Source organism: Oncorhynchus tshawytscha, linkage group LG26 (genome assembly GCF_018296145.1).
Source record: "Oncorhynchus tshawytscha isolate Ot180627B linkage group LG26, Otsh_v2.0, whole genome shotgun sequence".
NCBI classification, from domain to species: Eukaryota; Metazoa; Chordata; class Actinopteri; order Salmoniformes; family Salmonidae; genus Oncorhynchus; species Oncorhynchus tshawytscha.
This window is the reverse complement of record NC_056454.1, coordinates 41998337-42021558: the sequence shown is the minus strand read 5'-3', so window position 1 is coordinate 42021558 and position 23222 is coordinate 41998337. Positions and strand designations below refer to the sequence as shown.

The 23222-nt window shown below is 41.8% G+C and overlaps 1 protein-coding gene across 1 annotated transcript in view; it reads left to right on the top strand.

Annotated features, from left to right (window-relative positions):
- Positions 1-3249: 3249 nt before the first annotated feature.
- The window catches only part of LOC112225641 (ly6/PLAUR domain-containing protein 6), a 41119-nt gene continuing 21146 nt past the window's right edge, over positions 3250-23222 (top strand). The window contains exon 1 of the mRNA XM_024389765.2: positions 3250-3545. The gene's annotated coding sequence lies outside the window, so the exon portion shown is untranslated. The remainder of the gene's footprint in view (positions 3546-23222) is intronic.

The following is a 23222-nucleotide window of genomic DNA, read 5'->3' as shown; positions in this document are numbered from 1 at the left end:
CTCTGGTCTTTTCTTTACCATAACACCCCAAAAAATTGTGAACCGGCAAGCGCGTGAACACACTGGAGGTCTCTTGATAAAACTTACCCCCCTATGCAAATCAACGGCCGGTCCAACTGATTCATTCGGCCACCCGCCCTCAACGTGATCTGAAAAAAAATATTGAAGCCGTGATTTGAAAGATAATGATGAATTCCTGTTTTAAAAAATGTATTCATTACATAATAGTTGCCCTTATACAAGATAAACAAACAGTTGAGCTAGAAAGCCTGCTTCAAAACCGTTCAACAGCTGAATCCCAACATTTACTAATAACAACAGAACTCTTAACACTAGAGTTAAGACTAGACCGAGATCACAAGAAGCACCAGATAAAAGGATCCCTTCTCTCCTCATGGGACAATGCACCAGCCATATATCTATCAACGCTTCCACCAAATAACATGACTTTCATCCACAAGCAGTTCCGTTCCGCTGACTCTCAGATCCGCACAACACAAATCAAACTCAACATCCAGACATACAGTAGAACCTGGGCACATTCCATTTGAGGTGTAACTTTAGGCAGATCGTTTAATGTGTCCTTGATTTATTTACTTATCAATAGCGAACAACCCTCCCATTTGGTTTCAGCAAAGGAAGCAGAGATCTTTAAATACATAATCAGCACGTAAATCATGCCCCCATGTATGTCTCTGTGGTAAATCTGTTATAGCGTCAGTGAGAGACGATTCGCATACAGGCCTACAGTGTTAGTACATGTTGGTACTGTGATTTGTTGGTACTGTGAAGTGTCATCAAATGTCATATAGGCCTACCTGTCGTTCAACAGTTATCGTATACACACACACACACACACACACACACACACACACACACACACACACACACACACACACACACACACACACACACACACACACACACACACACACACACACACACACACACACACACACACACACACACACACACACACACACACACACACACACCAGGGTTGTCAATTTGAAATTCAGTCAGTCAGTTCAGAAAGTACATTTTAGCTTTTTTTCAATTAAATTCAAATCACTTCCTCAATTGACTGCCTTCAATTCGAATTGACTCCAACCCTGACACACACACAGCTGCATTCACACAAGAAAAAACACACACACTGTAAAAAAAAATATTTAAAAAAGTATTAGCCTACCCTGTAAGTAGTCTTATAAGCATGAGTGATGTTTTGTTTGTTTGCTCTCCCTCCTATTAAAGTTTGACCAGAGGAGGGAGCTGATCGGTAACTACAGGAAATGGAGAGCAGAGCACGCCCCCATCCACATCGACGGGGCGGTAGTGGAGCGGGTCGAGAGCTTCAAGTTCCTCTGTGTCCACATCACTCAATAATTAACATGGTCCACAGACACCCACACAGTTGTGAAGAGGGCACGTCAGCGCCTCTTCCCCCTCATGAGGCTGAATATATCTGTCATGGGCCCTCAGATCCTCAACAAGTTCTACAGCTACATCATTGAGAGCATCTTGACTGGCTGCATCACCGCTTAGTAAGGCTTAGTTTGGCATCCAACCGCAAGGAGCTACAGAGGGCAGTGCATATGGCCCAGTACATCACTGAGGCCGAGTTCCCTACCATCCAATACATCTATGCCAGACAGTGTCAGAGGAAGGACCTAAGAATTGTCAAAGACTCCAGCCGCCCAAGTCACAGACTGTTCTCTTTGTACTGATGCACCAAGTCTGGAACCAACAGGACCCTGAACAGCTTCTACCCCCAAGCCATAAGACTACCAAATAGCTACCTGGACTATCTGCAATGACCCTCTTTGCACTAACTCTTTGGACTCATCACATACGCTGCTGCTACTGTTTATTATCTATCCTGTCGCCTAGTCAATTGACCACTACCTACAGTATATGTACATGCACTATATATACAAAAGTATGTGGACATCTCTTCAAGTTAGTGGATTCGGCTATTTCAGCCACACCCGTTGCTGACAGGTGTATAACATCTAGCATACAGCCATGCGATCTCCATAGACAAACATTGGCAGTAGAACGTTTGGTGGAGGAGGAATGGTCTGTAGCTGTTTTTCATGGTTCGGGCTAGTTCCAGGGAAGGGAAATCTTAACATTACATCATGCAATGACATTCTAGACAATTCTATGCTTCCAACTTTGTGGCAACAGTTTGGAGAAGGTCCTTTCTTGTTTCAGCATGACAATGCCCCACTGCACAAAGCGAGGTCCATACAGAAATGGTTTGTCGAGATTGGTGTGGAAGAACTTTACTGGCCTGCACAGAGCCCTGACCTCAACCCCATCAAATAATTTTGGATTGAATTGGAACACTGACTGCAGGCCAGGCCTAATCGCCCAGCATCAGCGCCTAACCTCACTAATGCTCTTGTTTTTTTTTATTGTTTAAAAAAAAAGTTACCTTTATTTAACTAGGCAAGTCAGTTAAGAACAAATTCTGGTTTACAATGATGTCCTACCCCGGCCAAACCCGAACGACGCTGGGCCAATTGTGCACCGCCCTATTGGACTCCCAATCCCGGCCGGTTGTGATTCAGCCTGGAATTGAACTCTGTAGTGACTTCTCTAGCACTGAGATGCAGTGCCTTAGACCACTACACCACTCAGGAGCAAGTGGCAAGTCCTTGCAGCAAAGTTCCAATATCTAATGAAAAGCCTTCCCAGAAGAATGGATGCTGCTATAGCAGCAAAGGGGGGACTAACTCCATATTAATACCCATGAGTTGTTTGATGAGCAGGTGTCCACATACACTTTGGTCATGTAGTGTATCAACCTCAATCACCTCGCACTCTTGCACCCTGTAGCCAAGTTATCGTTAAACATTGTGGATGTATTCCTTGTGATACAATTGTTTCTATATTTTCTCTGCATTGTTGGGAAGGGCCCATAAGTAAGCATTTCACTGTTGTTTACGAAATACATGACAAATAATATTTGATTTGATTTGATCCACAAAATAATGAGTCATCAACGTTTTTTTTTTAAATCAATAGTAAAATACACAATTTAAAATGAAATTGACATGCTAATGTGGCTGCAATGAACAATAGCCTTCACTCAAGTTCTGATGTTGCCGACAAACTGGAGAAGATGGACACAGAAATGTGGATTGGCCTATATTTTTGAAAGAAAAGTATTGTTTGCACTTCAAAGACGACAGCAATATTACTGTACTGGAAAAATAAGGGATAAGTGAAAGTGTGTTGTCTGTCTACCTCAATTCAACGTCTTCCTAATATCGAGGTGCGCAGCCTATTGGGACCGTCCCAGCCGGTACTGAACACGCCTCCCGCAACCTCTGATAGGATCGGCGTTGCAAATCATCCCAATAACCCGTCAACTAATGCAGCCTATTCCATTTCAAAGACGTTCAAAGAGTCACATCCGTCGCTAATACACCGACCTAACGCGAAAAGCTAACAAACGGAGGAGTGTATGTTTGTTTTTGGACTATTCTAAAGCTTGGACCCGAGGCGAAGTTTGAAGGCTGCAGGAGGAATTCCTGGTGAGTAAAGTGTTTCGTTTATTTAGTAACCGCAAATACACATGGGATCAATAAGCGACAATACGAGTGGCTATGCCGTAAAGGAACTGCGAACGGAGCCCCCCACCCATCAAGAAGGCTTTGGATACATTTACATGATTCATTATTTGAGAAAGAAAATGCATAGTACAACAGGAATAGAAAAACCGAGTGCAATATGATACTATATGTAGTGCGTACTGTTTTTGTGTTGAGTTTCTGTAGTAATGCGCTTCTTGTTGACCCACTTTGACCCCCATCCTCCTGTGTCAGGAGTCAGGACTATAACATGATAACCAGAATAGAGAGAGAAAATATGATCCAATGACTATATGAATAATACTACCTATATGGGTGGAGAAAATGTAGCCTGTCATTTGAGTAAAATGAGACGTTCAAATTGATTATAATGTGAAATATATTTGAACATTTGTTTTTGTGTTTGATATTAACAAATGATACTCCCCGAACAAAAGAGGACTGTTTGATTCTCCACAAGATAATTATTAGGCTACAGATGACTAGTTACTGTTATTATTACACAATAATGACCTCATTTCTATGTTTTGTAGGTGTTATATTCCTAAATCAAGAGGTTGGTTTATTCAAGGAGTAGAAACTATGAGCTCCATTTGGAACAGAACACACCCCTGTTAGATTGTACTAAATACATACCACCCTCTGTGTGCAGTGCTATGCCATGCATGCAGCTTCAATTTCACACGTTTGGCCAGTATTACAGGGTCCTGATCCACTGTTCAATATTGCAATGGATGTTAATGTAGACTAACATGAGCATGGAGGCTCCCATACCCTTGTCTTGTCCACGTACAGTGTTTTCCCTACCCCCAGACAGATGCATCCACGGAGGCCAGAGGTTGTACGTAACACCCTCAGTGGTGGAGAGAAGAGGGCTTTGTTCACGGGGGGTTGCTGCTGTTGCTATGTGGATTTTAGTGCATCTGTTTGGGAGTGGTCTCTCTCGTTGCTCCTTATTCTGCAGTCAGAGGTTACCCCCCCCTGGTCACCCCTGCTCCCTCCTCCTCCCTCCTCTTTCCTCCTGCTAGGCTGCTCCCCTCTGAGTGCTCATGCTGTGGTGGTAGTCCTGTCAGGTTGGCTCAGATCACTTTGCTGTGCATCCCTGTACCCATTTATACCATGTATGAGTGCCACTAAAATCTGGTGGTCAGAGAAAAATGTCTGTTGATGACAAGAGGGTCCCTCCTCAGCCTGATCACTAGAAATATACTTTGATTTCGGACGTTTGAAAAGGTCCTGAGAACGTCCTGCTCAGCACTCACAAAAAAAACAAAAAAAAGGAAAACAATTGACCAACACTGGGTACGAGCTCGTGATGCTCAGAGCCGAAGTGCGCTGCTCAGACCACTGTGCCACTGCAGTTCAAAATGATCTAGCAAGCCGTGAGAGTACTTGATGGTAATAGCGAGTTGTTGTTTTTTATAATACTTTTTTAAAGCCCTTCCCCAAACCATAGTCCTAACCTTAACCACTTGGAATTTGTGTCTAAACTGTTAAGCTTTTGAGTTGCTTCTGTTTTAACCCTGTCACTACATGGAATGAACCCTGTAAAAAAGTAGAATTAATGTGTCAAAAATAGACGTTTATCCAAAATACGCAGATTTTAGAAGGGAAACTATGAGATGTTGTTGTCCTCCTATAGTAGCATAGACCACTTTATCACCGGGTATGATATTTTCCCTGAGGTTTCATCTGTGTCAAAGGTTAGATAAGGACACCGATACATGGAAGGAAAAAAAATGAAAAAACACTTCTAGACAATCTGTGCAACTAGTTGAAATCCCTAGCACATCATCACCGACGACAACCTTACTTAGGAACTGATATGTGATCAGAATAAGAGGAGTAAATGAACTGATATGTGATCAGAATAAGAGGAGTAAATGAACTGATATGTGATCAGAATAAGAGGAGTAAATGAACTGATATGTGATCAGAATAAGAGGAGTAAATGAACTGATATGTGAGCAGAAAAGAGGAGTAAATGAACTGATATGTGATCAGAATAGAGGATAAGTGTGTTTAATTCAGTGTGAAGAACCATCTGTAGTCTGGCTCATATTTATAACCGTGTGGCTTGTGAGTTGGGGCTCTGCATGCTTTTGTTTTGGGAGGCCACCAGCAAAACTACAGAGGATGACTAATTCGTTTTTTGAGATGAAAGGTCCTCCAGTAAACGGAGGATGCATCCCAAAGAGCACCCTATTCCCTTCATAGTGCCCTAATGTTGTATTTGTATTTATTATGGATCCCCATTAGTTCCTGCCAAGGCAGCAGCTACTCTTCCTGGGGTCCAGCAAAATTAAGGCAGTTATACAATTTGAAAAATATGACAATATATTTCACAACAGATACCTCTGTCCATACTAATCCTCTATCTACATTATACCTCTGTCCATACTATTCCTCTATCTGCACTATTCCTCTGTCCACACTATTCCTCCTCATTAGCTTGGACACAGTCCATTATGTGGTGTTCTGATGGAAAGTGCTCCTGGTCACCCATTGTGACAACATCACCAGTCAACGTGGCGCTGCGGCTGGGCAGAGACAGATGTGCCACCTGGGGGTGGGGGTGGGGGGGTAGTTGTAGGTGGCGGTGTGATGAACCAGGAATGGGGGACGGTGAGACACCCCCGGGTGTAATTTGAGACGTGGTTAAAAACAACAAGGATGTGGAGGCAAGATGCAGGCTGTCTGGTCGTTATCCTCGGTGGCTCCTGGCAGGGGGATCAGGGATGGGGGCTGTTACCTGGCTGGAAGATGCAGGTATGGTGCTGGTGGAGGATGGTAATGGACTGCTGTAGGAACCCTCACTCAGTCATGTCCTGGGACAGACAGGTCTGCTGCTGAGCCTCCCTGCCAGGTTGATGGATGGCTTGTGTAACGTGCCTGATGGTCTTTCGTCCATCCCTCTTTGCTTTCAAACACATGATAAACTAGGCCTGTTAAAGTATACTCTAAGAGCTTTCAACTCTGTGTTGGTCTTGCTAGAATGCTGTGTTGACTGTTTTCTCAGTGATAAATTGGTTCTGCCTGCCGTTTACAGTATCTGAGTTAGCTGCAGTAATTTAGTCCCAGTAACGAGATGCTGTTGGAGAAAAAAACATGAGAATGGTGATAGTGCGTTCTCTCTCTCTCGCACGCACGGACACAGGAAGTCGTGGTGGAATATGCCACCCTGTTTCCTGGTGTAGACCTGGATGGCAGACCAGAGCATGTCTGGTAGTTAATCAGCAGACAGATAAAGAAACTGCAGTTCCTCATTTTTACTAACAGACATCGGGCCTTTAGTATAGCCTTTGACAGACATATAGTCTATAGTATTGAATATGGCGTTTACTTCCAAAGGGAATGCTCCTTATGAAATGTTTTACACATCCTTTCATAAAGTTAATGTCCAACTTTTATATAAGGGTCAAGCTCTATCTTTTCCTGTTGCAGGCTTCTCTCTCTCTCTCTCTCTCTCTCTTCTCTCCCTCGTCCTCTCCCTCTCTCGCTCTCTCTCTGCTCTCTTCTCTCTTTTACTCTCTTTCGCTCTTTCTCTTTCACTCTCTCTTTCGCTCTCTCCTTTCTTTTACTATCTCTCTCTCTTTCTTGCTCTCTCATTCTCCCTCTGCTCTCTCCTTCTCCCTCTGCTCGCTCTCTCTCTCTTCTCTCCCTCACCCTCTCCCTCTCTCTCTCTCTCTCGCTCCCTCCCTCTGCTCTCTCCTTCTCCCTCTGTCTCTCTGTCTCTGTCTCTCTCTCTCTCGCACCCTCTGATCTCGCCTTCTCCATTTGCTCTCTCTCTCTCTCTCTCTCTCTCTCTCTCTCTCTCTCTGTCTCGCTCTCTCTCTCTGCTCTCTCTCTCTCTGCTCTCTCTCTCTGCTCTTTCTCTCTGCTCTCTCCTTCTCTTGCTCTCTCTGTCTGCTTTCTCCTCCTCCCTGTCTTGAATTTGAATTCAGATTGCTTAATTGGCATGAAATACAATTTGTAGATATTGCCCAAATAGTATATTGGTACAGTACTTCAGTTGAATAAAGTACAATCCAATAAGTATAATGAAATCAAGTTCATTTCAGTAGTAGTAATAATAGTACATATAATCATGTATACAGGATATAACACTACTGCTGTTGTATTCTGTAATCTTCGCTCGATAAATGTAATTAAAGAAAATATGATTATAAAAATAAATAATGGCTAATAAATAAACAACAACATGAATGATGGTTCCACTATCTATTACTGTCAGTTATATACAATGTAAATATAAATAAACAACAACATGATGATGGTTCCACTATGTATTACTGTCAGTTATATACAATGTAAATATAAATAAACAACAACATGAATGATGGTTCCTCTATGTATTACTGTCAGTTATATACAATGTAAATATAAATAAACAACAACATGAATGATGGTTACACTAGTAAGTTAAATACAATGTAAATACTTCAGGGAATTACTGGTCATGGGATGTCCCTCAGGCTATGGCAATGATATACATATATACAAGGCCTCCTGAGTGGCGCAGCAGTCTAAGGCACTGCATCTCAGTGCAAGAGGCATCACTACAATCCCTGGCTCAAATCCAGGCTCTATCACATCTGGCTGTGGATGGGAGTCCTATAGGGCTGTGTACATTTTGCCCAGCATCGTCTGTGTTTGTAATATTTGCGGATCCTCCCTCACCCAGAATAATTCCCAGCTATATGTCATTAGTAAATGGACAGGAGTTGGGAATTGATTTAGATATTTCTTGAAAAAATATGATCATATCGAGGAGTATTTATCACAGTAGAGGGAAAGTGCACCATCTGTCTCTACCTCCCATGTCGTGCAGTGACCACATAGACCCTCCTCTTTGGGTAGCCATGTCTTTCTGTCTCCCTTTTCTACACACACACACACACACACACACACACACACACACACACACACACACACACACACACACACACACACACACACACACACACACACATTTGTTTAGGATAGGTCTCTCTCTCTCCTCCTCTCTCTGCTCTCTCTTTCTCTCTTTCAATTCATTTCAAGGGTCTTTATTGGTATGGGAAACATGCTTACATTGCCAAAGCAAATGGAATAGATAAACAAATGTGAAATAAACTATAAAAAGTGATCAGTAAATATTACACTCACACAAGTTCCAAAGAATAAAGACATTTCAAATGTCACCTTATGTCTCTATACAGTGTTGTAACGATGTACAAATTGTTAAAGTACAAAAGTGAAAATAAATAAACATAAATATGGGTTGTATTTACAATGGTGTTTGTTTGTTTCAAATTTGGATTTGTTTTTTAAATTCTTTGTGGGTCTGTGTAATTTGAGGGAAATGTATGTCTCTAGTATGGTCATACATTTATTTGGCAGGAGGTTAGGAAGTGCAGCTCAGTTTCCACCTCAGTTTGTGGCAGTGAGCACATAGCCTGTCTTCTCTTGAGAGCCATGTCTGGCTACGGCGGCCTTTCTCAATAACAAGGCTATGCTCACTGAGTCTGTACATAGTCAAAGCTTTCCTTAAGTTTGGGTCAGTCACAGTGGTCAGGTATTCTGCCACTGTGTACTCTCTGTTTGGAGCCACATAGCGTTCTAGTTAGCTCTGTTTTTTTGTTAATTCTTTCCAATGTGTCAAGTAATTATCTTTTTGTTTTCTCATGATTTGGTTGGGTGTAATTGTGTTGCTGTCCTGGGGCTCTGTGGGGTCTGTTTGTGTTCTCTCTTTCTCTCTCTGGACTGAAAAACAGTATACAGAAATACTCCACGAGGAGACTTGGGAACTTCTCAGCTGCCCTCACACAGTCCTCTCAAATCAAAGGTGCACACTTGTCATCGCCATGATGTTCAATTGGGTCACAGCTCAAAGCAGAGGTTAGTGGTGGTCGAGATCTGAGTTCCGAGCTATGATAGTAATGTTTAAACCAATTCAAACCTGTATTAAACCTTTACCCAGCCCCGTGGGCAGAGAGAGAGAGAGGCTTTCTGTCTCCATTACCTCAGAGGCTGGGCGTGTAATGTAGGGTACTCCCTACTCTCCAGTCGGAGTGTCACTGAGGAGAGGCTGTCAACAGGATCAGAGATGAGATGGCCTGCCACATAGCTAGGTCTGGGTTTTCCCCCAGGGCATCTGTAATACTCAGAACATTCACAAATTAGTCCAATCAGGTTTAAGATGGCTCTTTTGATTATTCTCAATCAAATTATGCATACGGTTACTGTATTTTTGAGGACAGTACTTTAATTGTAATCTGTAGCCTACGCGTGTTAAACAACGATTACTGTAGATGATGTGGTTTCCTTTAGCTGTTGTATGTTCCTGTAGTCTGACATACTGATAATGCTGCTCTCTGGGAATTATTCAGCAAAGTTTGACCGCATGGATGACTTTAACTACCGCTCTGTACTGCAGGTTAGAAACCCTTCTCACCTCTAGTGGAATCATAAGGGCATGGGTGTGTGCATAAGAAACCCAATGGTCCAAACCTCATGTCTGTTATAATCAGTCTGTTATACTGTCTGTTATCATAATCAGTTTTTATCCTTGTGAGTTTTTATCTTTGTGAATGGCCAGAATTAGGGTGACTAAATCAATGGAGGCCAGAGGAAAGAAAGTGGTTTGAAATCAGGAAAACTGCATCGTGTCAGCTACATTTTTCAGGAAAAAAGGCACTATCTAGATCCTCAAAGGGCTCTTTGGCTGTCCTCATAAGAGAACCATTTGAAGAACCCTTTTTGGCTCCAGGTAGAACTCTTTTGGTTCCAGGTAGAACCCCTTTGAGTTCCATTTAGAACCCTTTCCACAGAGGGTTCTACATGGAACCAAAATTGGGTTGTACCTGGAACCACAAAGAGGCCTCCTATGGGGACAGCTGAATAACCCTTTTGGAACCCTTTTTTCTAATAGTGTCGGCTTGATTCTGGGCTACTAGCTACCTGACCGGCTCACTTTCCTGTCAAACTCATCTTTCTTCAGGACATAAAACAATATAAGAGGCAAGAGGGATGGTGATTTTGAGACGTTCATATTTTTGATTTTGCACAAAAACAAGCGAACCTGTATGAAATGTCAAACAGAGCACTGAGCGTGTACCAAGCTTTTTATTTTCAAAGACTTTATCCTCATCAGGTCGTCTCATTCTAATTTTGTTTTTTTTGCGACCCGCGGGAACAACTTTGAAGACGACTACAAAATGTATTCAAGGCTTGAACCACCCAGGTTATAATGTAGGATATATTATGAAATCTGACTTTTTGTATTTAATGTTAATGATATGTGAGAGAAAGACCCCACTGGATGATTCAGAACATAATCAGAACATAATCCTATTTGTCTTGGTGAAATGTATTTTATAACATAAGGAAGGGAAATGTAATTACCAAAGCGCGTTCTCACCCACACTGGGCAGCGTGGGTGGACACCCTTTAATGAAGCAATAATACCCAATGGGGTGTGGTATATAGGCCAATTTACCACGGCTAGGGGCTGTTCTCAAGCACAACGCAATGCAGAGTGCCTGGACACAGCCCATAGCCACTTAGCCGTGGAATATTGGCCATATATCACAAACCCCTGAGGTTCCTTATTATAAACTATTATAAACTGGTTACCAATGTAATTAGAGCAGTAAAAATAAATGTTTTGTCAAACGCCTTGGCTGTCAGCCAATCAGCATTCAGGGCTTGAAACACCCAATTTATAATTAAGTATTAACAAAAAAACTAACTAGGTTTACTTTTTTTGTCTGTGGATTAATCATTGGACAAGAGAAACACATGATTTTGTATGACTCTGGGTAATAATTCTACAACAGGTTAACAGATGTAAATGTGAGTGTAGCGAAATGCTTGTGCTTCTAGTTCTGAATACAAAAAGGAACCAGATACAAAGAGGTCCATCCAGGAGTAACTAACTAGCAACACCAATGTTTCATGTGTTTTCACCTGCCCCCGAAATGAATGTAATTGATTCACAGTTGATTTTGGTATTTTAACCTGCGTAGTCATGACCGCGATGGCGGACACACGTGTGTAGTCAGTATATTAGTTAACAGAAAACCTCTGGCAGGGTTCTCCTAGGATTTCCCATGGCTGCAGAGGGATGTGTCCTTGTAGAATCCAGTTCAGTTTCAGATTTTGATTCTAATTACCACCCTTTGGCATCTTTCTGAATGGTTTTGTGAAAACAGATGTATTTGATTTGTCCACACCATATCCCTCAAGCCACTGTGTGCCTGGAAGAGGCTTCCATCTTGGGGTGAACCTGCTTTCTCTTATTGTCCTGGTATATTGGGGTTAAGGATGCTTGATTACCATAATCTGCTGTATTTTATTGTCCTGGTATATTGGGGTTAAGGATGCTTGATTACCATAATCTGCTGTATTTTATTGTCCTGGTATATTGGGGTTAAGGATGCTTGATTACCATAATCTGCTGTATCGACCGAGTGGCAGATCCTAAATATTCAACTGATATGAATCTTCTGTGTTTTGATATCTGGGTGGTTTCATGCTGTGTATTTTCTCATCACAGAGTGTTGCGGTGTTCATTTGCATTGCAGTGAAGTATGAAGAACCGCTGATTAACCTCCATTTTAGTGTGCAGGCAAGTTCGGCACCCTGCTCAACTCTTTGAATGGAACAGAGCGTAAAGGGGCACGGTTCCTCTATCCACAACCAGAGATACAAGCACGTCCCTTGAGAAATGTCGTTTGATGATATTTCTTTGAAGTTCAGCACTTTTATGCCACGAATGTGATTGGATGGTGTCTTATGCATAAATCATGCTTTGTACTAGTACTAGGAGTATCCATGGGGTTTTTTTCTGCAAAGTTACTCATTTTTCTGGCATGCCAAGGGAAAGCAAGCAATACAACTCAGTCAAATAAATTAGAGGATCATTCATTTCCTTTCTATGAAGCCATTTCCTGTTTTACATTCTGTTTATTGAATTCCTAAGCTTGGATATACTACAATAATCACAGTTGTTCTTCCCGTGAGTAAAATAATAATTCCCTTCCATGACCTGAGCATTTCCAATTAGTAAAATGTAACATTCAGCATTTTTTTGTTGTTGCCTAAGACCTAAGCCCATCTTCAATTTAACGCTTGAAACTATATTTTCTGACTGTGAATTGATCAGTCCAATTTTCCTCGGGTTACATGTTCATTTTCTTCCAAACGAAGTGGCCAGTCATTCTGACTTTGAAGTCAGGCCTTTACAGAACATATTGTTTAAAGCTGAAGCACTGTGTCTAATTGTGTGCTTTTTTTTTGACAGACTCTGTTGTTGGGAAGAAAGGAGTTCATGTTCAAATGTGGTCTCATATTTACTGAGAGAAATGAGTTCTCTGGGAGCTCAGATCGTCATATGTGGTCTCATATTTACTGAGAGAAATGAGATCGTCACAAGGCGAGCAGACCTGTAAGATCTCCTGTAACTTCAGTGTCACTTCCATGGGCTGCTATGGAGTAAATCAGAGAAGCAGAGATTTGTTGAGTTCTGGTTGGAAAGATCAAATCAAATTGTATTAGTCACATGTGCCGAATACAACAGGTGTAGACCTTACAGTGAAATGCTTACTTACGAGCCCCTAACCAACAGTGCAGTTTAAAAAAAATATGGACAAGAATAAGAGATAAAAGTAACAAGTAGTTAAAGAGCAGCAGTAAAAAATAACAATATATTCAGGGGGGGTGCCAACTGTCTTTTATCGACAGTTGACGAGTTGTTTATATGGGTCTTGTCGTCTGTCTCGTTACTGCAGGCCCAGCCTCAGCACTGTTGGCCTCAAATGTTCAATCAATCTCAAACAAAATCAGAACCAGTCCAGTTTTATAGCTGTTCAGCTTGCTGAAACTGAAACGCTGTACTGTACATTTATCCATCCACCTGGGGAACACCAAAGAGGAGCTTTCCTCATTAAACCTTTAAAGTCACCAGTCCAATCCCTGCACATGGGGTGTGAAATGATTTTGTCACTGAGCAGGGAGGTTTGTCCCGTCCTGTGTACTGTACCTCTATTTAAACAAAAGGGATAAATCCCAATTAGCTCCTATGTTGAAATTCAACTGGACCCATGGCTTCATGTTGCCATCAAGTTCACAGGGATCAGGTCCTCCCCTGCAGACCCTCTCTCCGAACCTTCTACAGCTGTGTCCAAACCTTCTACAGCTGTGTCCGAACCTTCTACAGCTGTGTCTGAACCTTCTACAGCTGTGTCTGAACCTTCTGCAGCTGTGTCCAAATCTTCTACAGCTGTGTCCGAACCTTCTACAGCTGTGTCCGAACCTTCTACAGCTGTGTCCGAACCTTCTACAGCTGTGTCCGAACCTTCTACAGCTGTGTCTGAACCTTCTGCAGCTGTGTCTGAACCTTCTACAGCTGTGTCCGAACCTTCTACAGCTGTGTCTGAACCTTCTGCAGCTGTGTCCGAACCTTCTACAGCTGTGTCCGAACCTTCTACAGCTGTGTCCAAACCTTCTACAGCTGTTACAGGGTACATTACACCCACCTCAGTCCCTCTGTTTCAAACCCAAACCCCAGTCACAGTCACATGTGAGATATTAAAAAGTATTCTGTTTCACCCTCTTTTGATGTTATGATCAATGTTCACATTCCTATAGAACTTTGTTTAATCCTGCTCATGTTTGCTTTGAAATGAACGTATATTTTTTTAATGATCATAATATATTTACTGTTTTCATATTCATAGGTTATGTGTAGGTCGTAAACATGATTCAATACTAAAGGACACCCAAATTCAAGGCAAATTTACAAGCTTTGTTTGAGAAAAAAAAAGCTACAGCTACAGGCCAGAAAACACAGAATGTCGGGATAAAGGTCATTATTTAGACATTTGGGAAATGACCCTGTGATTAAGAGGATTGCTCGCCTGGTCTTTGTTGTGCGATGTCACGACAGCATTTGAGTTAATGTGATTTATGTAGGCCTAAATGCTTCAATAAATACTGATCATATTTTAATGGGATGAAGTTAAAAGTAGAGGTCGACCGATTATGATTTTTCAACGCCGATACCGATTATTGGAGGCCCAAAAAAAGCCGATACCGATTCATCGGCCGATTTTTTTAAATATTTATTTGTAATAATGACAATTACAACAATACTGAATGAACACTTATTTTAACTTAATATAATACATCAATAAAATCAATTTAGTCTCAAATAAATAATGAAACATGTTCAATTTGGTTTAAATAATGCAAAAACAAAGTGTTGGAGAAGAAAGTAAAAGTGCAATATGTGCCACGTAAGAAAGCTAACGTTTAAGTTCCTTGCTCAGAACATGAGAACATATGAAAGCTGGTGGTTCCTTTTAACATGAGTCTTCAATATTTCCAGGTAAGAAGTTTTAGGTTGTAGTTATTATAGGAATTATAGGACTATTTCTCTCTATACCATTTGTACTTCATTAACCTTTGACTATTGGATGTTCTTATAGGCACTTTAGTATTGCCAGTGTAACAGTATAGCTCCCGTCCCTCTCCTCGCTCCTACCTGAGCTCGAACCAGGAACACAACGACAACCGCCACCCTCGAAGCAGCGTTACCCATCGCTCCACAAAAGTCGCGGACCTTGCAGAGCAAGGGGAACAACTACTCCAAGTCTCAGAGCGAGTGACGTTTGAAACGCTATTAGCGCGCACCCCGCTAACTAGCTAGCCATTTCACATCGGTTACACCAGCCTAATCTCGGGAGTTGATAGGCTTGAAGTCATAAACAGCTGCTGGCAAACGCACAAAAGTGTTGTTTGAATGAATGCTTACCAGCCTTCTGCTGCCTACCATCGCTCAGTCAGACTGCTCTAACAAATCATAGACTTAGTTATAACATGATAACACACAGAAATACGAGCCGTAGGTCATTAATATGGCCGAATCCGGAAACTATCATCTCGAAAACAAGACGTTTATTCTTTCAGTGAAATACGGAACCGTTCCGTATTTTATCTAACGGGTGGCATCCATAAGTCTAAATATTCCTGTTACATTGCACAACCTTCAATGTTATGTCATAATTACGTAAAATTCTGGCAAATTAGGAGGCCCAAGCTGTTGCATATACACTGACTCTGCGTGCAATGAATGCAAGAGAAGTGACACAATTTCACCTGGTTAATATTGCCTGCTAACCTGGATTTCCTTTAGCTAAATATGCAAGTTTAAAAAGCTATACTTTTGTGTATTGATTTTAAGAAAGGCATGTCTATGGTTAGGTACACATTGGAGCAACGATACGCACTGCATCGATTATATGCAGTGACTAGTAACTAGTGATTATGAGTGATTGATTGTTTTTTATAAGATAAGTTTAATGCTAGCTAGCAACTTATCTTGGCTTACTGCATTCGCGTAACAGGCAGTCTCCTCGTGGAGCGCAATGTAATCAGGTGGTTAGAGCGTTGGACTAGTTAACTGTAAGGTTGCAAGATTGTATCCCCCGAGCTGACAATGTAAAAATCTGTCGTTCTGCCCCTGAACAGGCAGTTAACCCACCGTTCCTAGGCAGTCATTGAAAATAAAAATGTGTTCTTAACTGACTTGCCTAGTTAAATAAAGATTAATTAAAGGTGTGAAAAATATATATATATAAAATGTTTTAAAAATCGGCCAAATCGGTGTCCAAAAATACCGATTTCCGATTGTTATGAAAACTTGAAATCAGCCCTAATTAATCGGCCATTCCGATTAATCAGTCGACCTCTAGTTAAATGTAAATGAAGCTTTGATCGCATTGCACTTGGAGCATTCTTTTATTTTCTAGAAGACCCTAAAACATTAACTCCACAGTTGAAAGTTCCCTGCTCCTTTAAATGGAGTGGTGTCTTGTCTTCTAAAATATATAACTGGCCTACTCACTAGCAATTGAATGGAACAGTTTATTAGGTACACCCATCTAGTACCGGGTCAGACACACCTTTGCCTCCAGACCAGCCTGAATTCTTCGGGGCATGGAAACGTTGCTCAATTGGTATCAAGGGACCTAACGTGTGCCAGGAAAACATTCCTCATACCATTAAACCACTGCCTCCAGCTTGTACCGTTAACACCAGGCAGGATGGGGCCATGGACTCATGCTGCTTATGCCAAATCCTGACAACAGGAACTGGGATTCGTCAGACCAGGCAATGTTTCTCTCCTCAATTGTCCAGTGTTGGTGATTGTGTGCCCACTGGAGCTGATTCTTCTTGTTTTTAGCTGATAGGAGTGGAACTTGGTGTGGTCATCTGCTGCTGCGATCATACCACGCTTAAAGTCACGTAGGTCACTCGTTTTGCCCACTCTAACGTTCAATCAAACAGTAACTGAATGCCTCAATGCCTGTCTGCCTGCTTTATATAGCAAGCCACATGTCTAAAGGAGTGAACCATTTTGGTGAACAGGGTGGTGTACCTAAGAAACTGTATACACCAACACAAACAGGCATTGACTATAATGACTATATTACCAAACTGTTGAGCCATACAATCCTAATTAAGTCTTCATTTGATAATGTGTCTCTTTCCTGACACTCTTTAATTACAGGCCCAGACAGTTTCACCCTACCGTGGTAAATCTGCATATCTCATAACTTGTGTCTATCATCATGTGACTTAAGTCTGGTTTAAAAGGAGTACCTAGGCAGATCCCATGTCATGGTAAGGCCAAGGCAGGCGACATTCCGCTGCATTATTATTGTAGAGTGGACACCCTTTATTCCTGGCCATGGCATTTGTAGGCTGTAGCCAGCAGCCTGTTCCCTCCATGAGTACCAGCTACATGGCTAATCCTCTGGGTCTTCGTAGGCGCCAAGCGGTCGAGATGGGGATTAGAAAGTTATACAACTGACTTGGAGCACTTCAAAAGAACACTGCTGAATTAGGTTTGTGCTGGTCGCATGTAGGATTTCAATTAAGCAGCCAGTGATTCTGATCCGATCCGATTCCTAATCTGCGTCCCAAATGGCACCCTATTTCTTATATAGTGCCCTACTTTTGACCAGAGCTCTATAAGCCCTAGTCAAAAGTAGTGCACTGTATACATTTTATTTGTCAATGCGTTTAGCAGATGTTATTGCAGGTGTATCGATATGCTTGTGTTTCTAGCTGCAACGGCACAGTAATATCTAACAATTCACAACAATACACAAAAATCTCAAGTAATGGAATAGAATTAAGAATATATAAATATTTGGACGAGTGAAGTCAGAGCGGGATGGACTAAGATACAGTAGAATAGGATAGAATACAGTATATATGAGGCAAGTAATGCAAAATATATAAATGTTACCGGGAATACTGGGTGCCATGTGGAATGCAACCCCGGGGTTTGTGGGTAGGCTACCAAGGGGCTGGGGCATCGTTGGCTGCTGCCATATGGCAAATGACAAGAGAGATGGTGGTTGGTGAAGCATTGTTCTGGCTCTTTTGGATCAATGGGGGGTTTGTCTCGACTGTGGTTGTCAGCCCTGCGTTTAATCAGCTTTACTTTGTTACTCTGAATCGCTCTGAGAGAATAGCATAATTGGATTTGTTATGGGACAAAAGGTCTTCATACTGCATAGATTTGTTGAGCTTTTTTTCAGCAGAGCAGGCAAGTTCAGGCAAACCCCTCCTACGGTAACATATACTGGGGCTTATTATAATAATAACTTTTATCATATTGGATTCCCTTCTGCTCCCTGGGTCCAACGCGGTTGAAATGTGCACAAATGTAAAAGGCACACAGCACAGGAAGAAAAGCTTGCAGGTACTACCTTACCACTCTCCCCTCCTTCTCTCCCCTCCTTCTCTCCCCTCCTTCTCTCCCTTCCTTCTCTCCCCTCCCTCCCACCCTCCCTCCCTACCTTCTCCATTCCTCCCTCCCTTACTGAATCTGATCAGACCAGTTCTCGGAGTCACAAGACTCCTGGTGATTTGCATTTCTGCTGCTCAGTCAGAAGGGAGGAACCGGAGTTCACAGGTCGTTGCTCAGCCCAGGAGATGGTGTTGCGGTCCACACATTGCCTTACAATGCTGGCAGCATTACAGAAAGGGTCTCTACTGCTCTCACCCACAAAACGGCTCAGGCACTGAACCTAAACGTTTTGGGTTGGGGTTTTGATTTTTATATCTGAAGTAATATTAACGTGAGGTCTGACTTTGGCAACATATCTGAAAGGAGAATGGGATGGGATGACATTGTGTCCAGTTGTATGGAGGCAAGGCAAATGTCATTCTGTTTCTTACAGTATGTGGATCTACAACTAGAGAATACATTTTACTAGTGGTTGTGTGATGAATGGGGTTTGTTTGTTTAGGAGTGGTGTTAATGTTTCCCTCCTCCAATGTCCACAACCACCTGGAGTTATTCACTACTCCCCTTGGGCCATGAGGGGCACTGAGAGGGATCTTACAAGTAGGAAGGGCCACTTTGGTTCATTGCTTCCCTATTGACCTCTCACATCAGGCTAATTAAGCGTAAGCACTCCTGGACACACACCTTTTCCTATGCATTTGCATTTAAAGCCACAATCCTGAGTCTGTGATCTGTTGCTCCGACCAGCCACTTGTTTTGGTGAAAAACTAAAAGGGAGAGGTTTGGGGAAATGCAACCGCTCTAAAATGTGTTAAAGGCTGGAGTGTGATGCTTTGACCTTTAACCTGTCACCTCAGAGTGAGATTCATCCTGTCCGTGTGGTGGAATGGATAAAGAGAGAGTGAAAAATACTACACAGGTAAATGAAATGAGACCTAAGATATGAGACCGTGGGTTCCTCCTCTTCTTCTCCAACAGTGATAACCTCTACGGCTGTGCGATCCACCGACCAACAGTGTATCAGCCCCTGCCGTCAGACCTGTTAAACAAAAGGGAACTCCTCTTCTTCACCAAACGTGATAACCTATACGGCTGTGCGATCCACCAACCAACAGTGTATCAGCCCCTGCCGTCAGACCTGTTAAACAAAAGGGAACTCCTCTTCTTCTCCAACAGTGATAACCTCTACGGCTGTGCGATCCACCAACCAACAGTGTATCAGCCCCTGCCGTCAGACCTGTTAAACAAAAGGGAACATTCCAACCTTATACAAACAAGTGACCACAGCTTCCATTAGCACCGCGTGCCAGTAGGTGGCAGGTATGAAGGTTTTCATGACAAGTGTAGTTTATGGCAGATGACCTGGCAGAGGTTAAGAGAGGGTGGTGCCATTGAAGTTCCACTCCAAGAATTTCCTGACTGAAAGGTTGCCCTTCTCAACCACCTATTCATTATTATGACTTATTAAAATGCTTCTCATATATATCTTTTAAATATTTTTTTAATGCTCTCTGTTTGACCAAGGATCGATGCTTATCTCAGATAGCATGTTAAGATTAGAGGTCGACCGATTAATCAGAATGGCCGATTAATTAGGGCCGATTTAGTAGCTGACTACCTGTTATGCGAGTGCAGCAAGGAGCCAAGCTGCTAGCTAGCATTAAACTTATCTTGTAAAAAACAATCAATCTTAACATAATCACTAGTTAACTACACATGGTTGATGATATTACTAGTCTATCTAACTTGTCCTGCATTGCATATCGATGCGGTGCCTGTTAATTCATCATTGAATCACAGCCTTCTTCGCCAAATGGGTGATGATTTAACAAGCGCATTTGCGAAAAAAAGCACTGTCGTTGCACCAATGTGTACCTAACCATAAACATCAACGCCTTTCTTAAAATCAATACACAAGTATATATTTTTAAACTTGCATATTTAGTTAATATTGCCTGCTAACATGAATTTATTTTAACTACGGAAATTGTGTCACTTCTCTTTTGTTCTGTGCAAGCAGAGTTAGGGTATATGCAGCAGTTTGGGCCGCCTGGCTCGTAGCGAACTGTGTGAAGATAATTTCTTCTTAACAAAGACCGTAATTAATTTGCCGGAATTGTACATAATTATGACATAAAGTTGAAGGTTGTGCAATGTAACAGCAATATTTAGACTTAACTACAACCTAAAACTTCTTACCTGGGAATATTGAAGACTCGTGTTAAAAGGAACCACCAGCTTTCATATGTTCTCATGTTCTGAGCAAGGAACTTAAACTTCGTTTTTTTACATGGCAAATATTGCACTTTTACTTCTCCAACACTTTGTTTTTGCATTATTTAAACCAAATTGAAGATGTTTCATTATTTATTTTAGATTAAATTGATTTTGTTGATGTATTATATTAAGTTAAAATAAAAGTGTTATTTCAGTATTGTTGTAATTGTCATTATTACAAATATATATATAAAAATTAATCGATATTAATTCATCGATATCAGCTTTTTTTGGTCCTCCAATAATCGGTATCGGTATCGGCTTTGAAAAATCATAATCGTTCGACCTCAGGTTAATATTATTAATGAATTAATCGAAGAGTAAGCTCTGTTAAAGAAATTCCTAGTGCTGATCTCAAAACAGACGAAGACCGACATCAAATGCCATTTGAAATCTATTTTCAAGAACCATGTCAAAGGGTAAATGCAAACACCCATAGTTTGTGGGAAGCTTTTAGCTAGTGGTCATTTTTATCTCAATTTGTAGGCAATTCCTTTGTAATTCCGTTATCCATTTGACCTCTGTAGATAAACTATGTTGTTAGTCGTCCTGTGTCTTTCTCAATCCTTCTCCATTTCTGTTCGAATCTGGTCTATTTGTCTGCTCCAAAGTCCTAGTGGGAGGGGTCTTTATCAGGCCAGGCACCTGCTGACAAGGTCACAGTGTCACCTCCCAACACAGAAACATTAGCATGTAACATGTAAATCTAGACTCCTTGCAGAGAGATGGAGGTAAAGAAGATGTCCACAGGCTTCTGTGTGGAGACCTGAAGGTTGAAACCAGACCCTTGTCCCCACTGCCCATGTCAATGGGATGCCTGTGGGGTTGTGTCCGTTAGCTTTCTCCTCATTCATATAGGAGCTATTCTTTTGTATTCCCCAGAGTTGTAGAGGTTCAGGCAGAGTTTAGTCTATCAGAAACACACATCTGATCTGCCGCATCGGTTCTGTGGCGAGTCAACGGTTTCTCTGGCTTGTTTTAGAACCTCAACAGTCCTCTAAGGACTTAATGTGCTACTGAGAAAGTGATTCCATCTGGGGAAAATAATGGAATTAGGTAATCACTTCACTCCAAATGGGGGAGGTCTGGAATGTTGGTATTTTCTAAATACTTGTTCTAAGACAGACTTCGTGGTCAAGAAACTCCTGACAAAGAAAGCCCTTTGCCCTAGAGCTTATACTGTAAGGTCATGCAAGAATGTGTCTGTTCGCATAAAGTTTAGGTAAGTAAAATTGTTTCAAGTTAGTGTTTACCACATCTCTCGAACTGATTAAGGAAAAGTATTTGAACTTTTGTCAGACTTCATACTTCTATTGATCGTTTTTTTCCCTCATTAGTGTGTCGACAGTGATTTTACTGTACTGTCAATATGCTTCATGTATGTGTCTGTCTACCTGCTACAGTAGTTGCTAATGTCTACCCTGATGACAGACCGAAGCAGGAAACAGGAAATGGGTCAGGGTGGCCGCTGGTTGATATGTACACCTCTCTCTTTGGTCTCTCCCTGAATACACTGTGGACCTTCAACCATGATAACATCTCTGGGAGGAAAGTCAATGCAGTCCAGCGTGGCGACAGAGTGCCACAGCCCAGTGTCCAGCGGGCCAGGAGGCAGTGTGATACATAGGGCGGTGACTCTGCATAGCCTGTATATGTTGTTTTGTGTTTCTTGTTTTTGCGATGCTTACCTCAATAAATAGGTGGGTGTTGGTTTTCCTGGGATCAAATTGAAAGTAGAAATTGCATTACACGATGTATGTGTATCCAGGAGAGCTGTAATGAAGTAGTGTAGTTGAGAGGCACTGATTCTGGTGTTGAATGTAAACAAGTCGTTTTCTAAAGAAACTACTCGACCAACCATCCCTCATGACTCCCTCGACAGTTTGCAGTGGGGCGTTGCCAATACTGTTATCGTACTCACAGTTACTGTAACACAGTCAACAACATGTTTTAATAGCATTCAAATGGCAAACCCTGATTTTGTTTGTATTTGTTTATTTAACATTTATTTAACTAGGCAAGTCAGTTAAGAACACATTCTTATTTACAATGACGGCCTACCAAAAGGCAAAAGGCCTCCTGCGGGGACGGGGGCTGGGATTAAAAATAAAATAAAAATATAGGACGAAACACACATCACGATGAGAGAGACAACACAACACTATATAAAGAGAGACCTAAGACAACAACATAGCAAGGCAGCAACACATGACAACACAGCATGGTAGCAACACAACATGATAGCTGCGCTAAACATGGTACAAACATTATTGGGCACAGACAACAGCACAAAGGGCAAGAAGGTAGCAACAACAATACATCACACAAAGTGTGAGTAAGAGTGTCCATGATTGAGTCTTTGAATGAAGAGATTGAGATAAAACTATCCAGTTTGAGTGTTTGTTGCAGCTCGTTCCAGTCTGCAGCGAACTGAAACTAGAACTAGCTGCGGTGAACTGAAAAGAGGAGCGACCCAGGGATGTGTGTGCTTTGGGGAACTTTAACAGAATGTGACTGGCAGAACGGGTGTTGTGTGT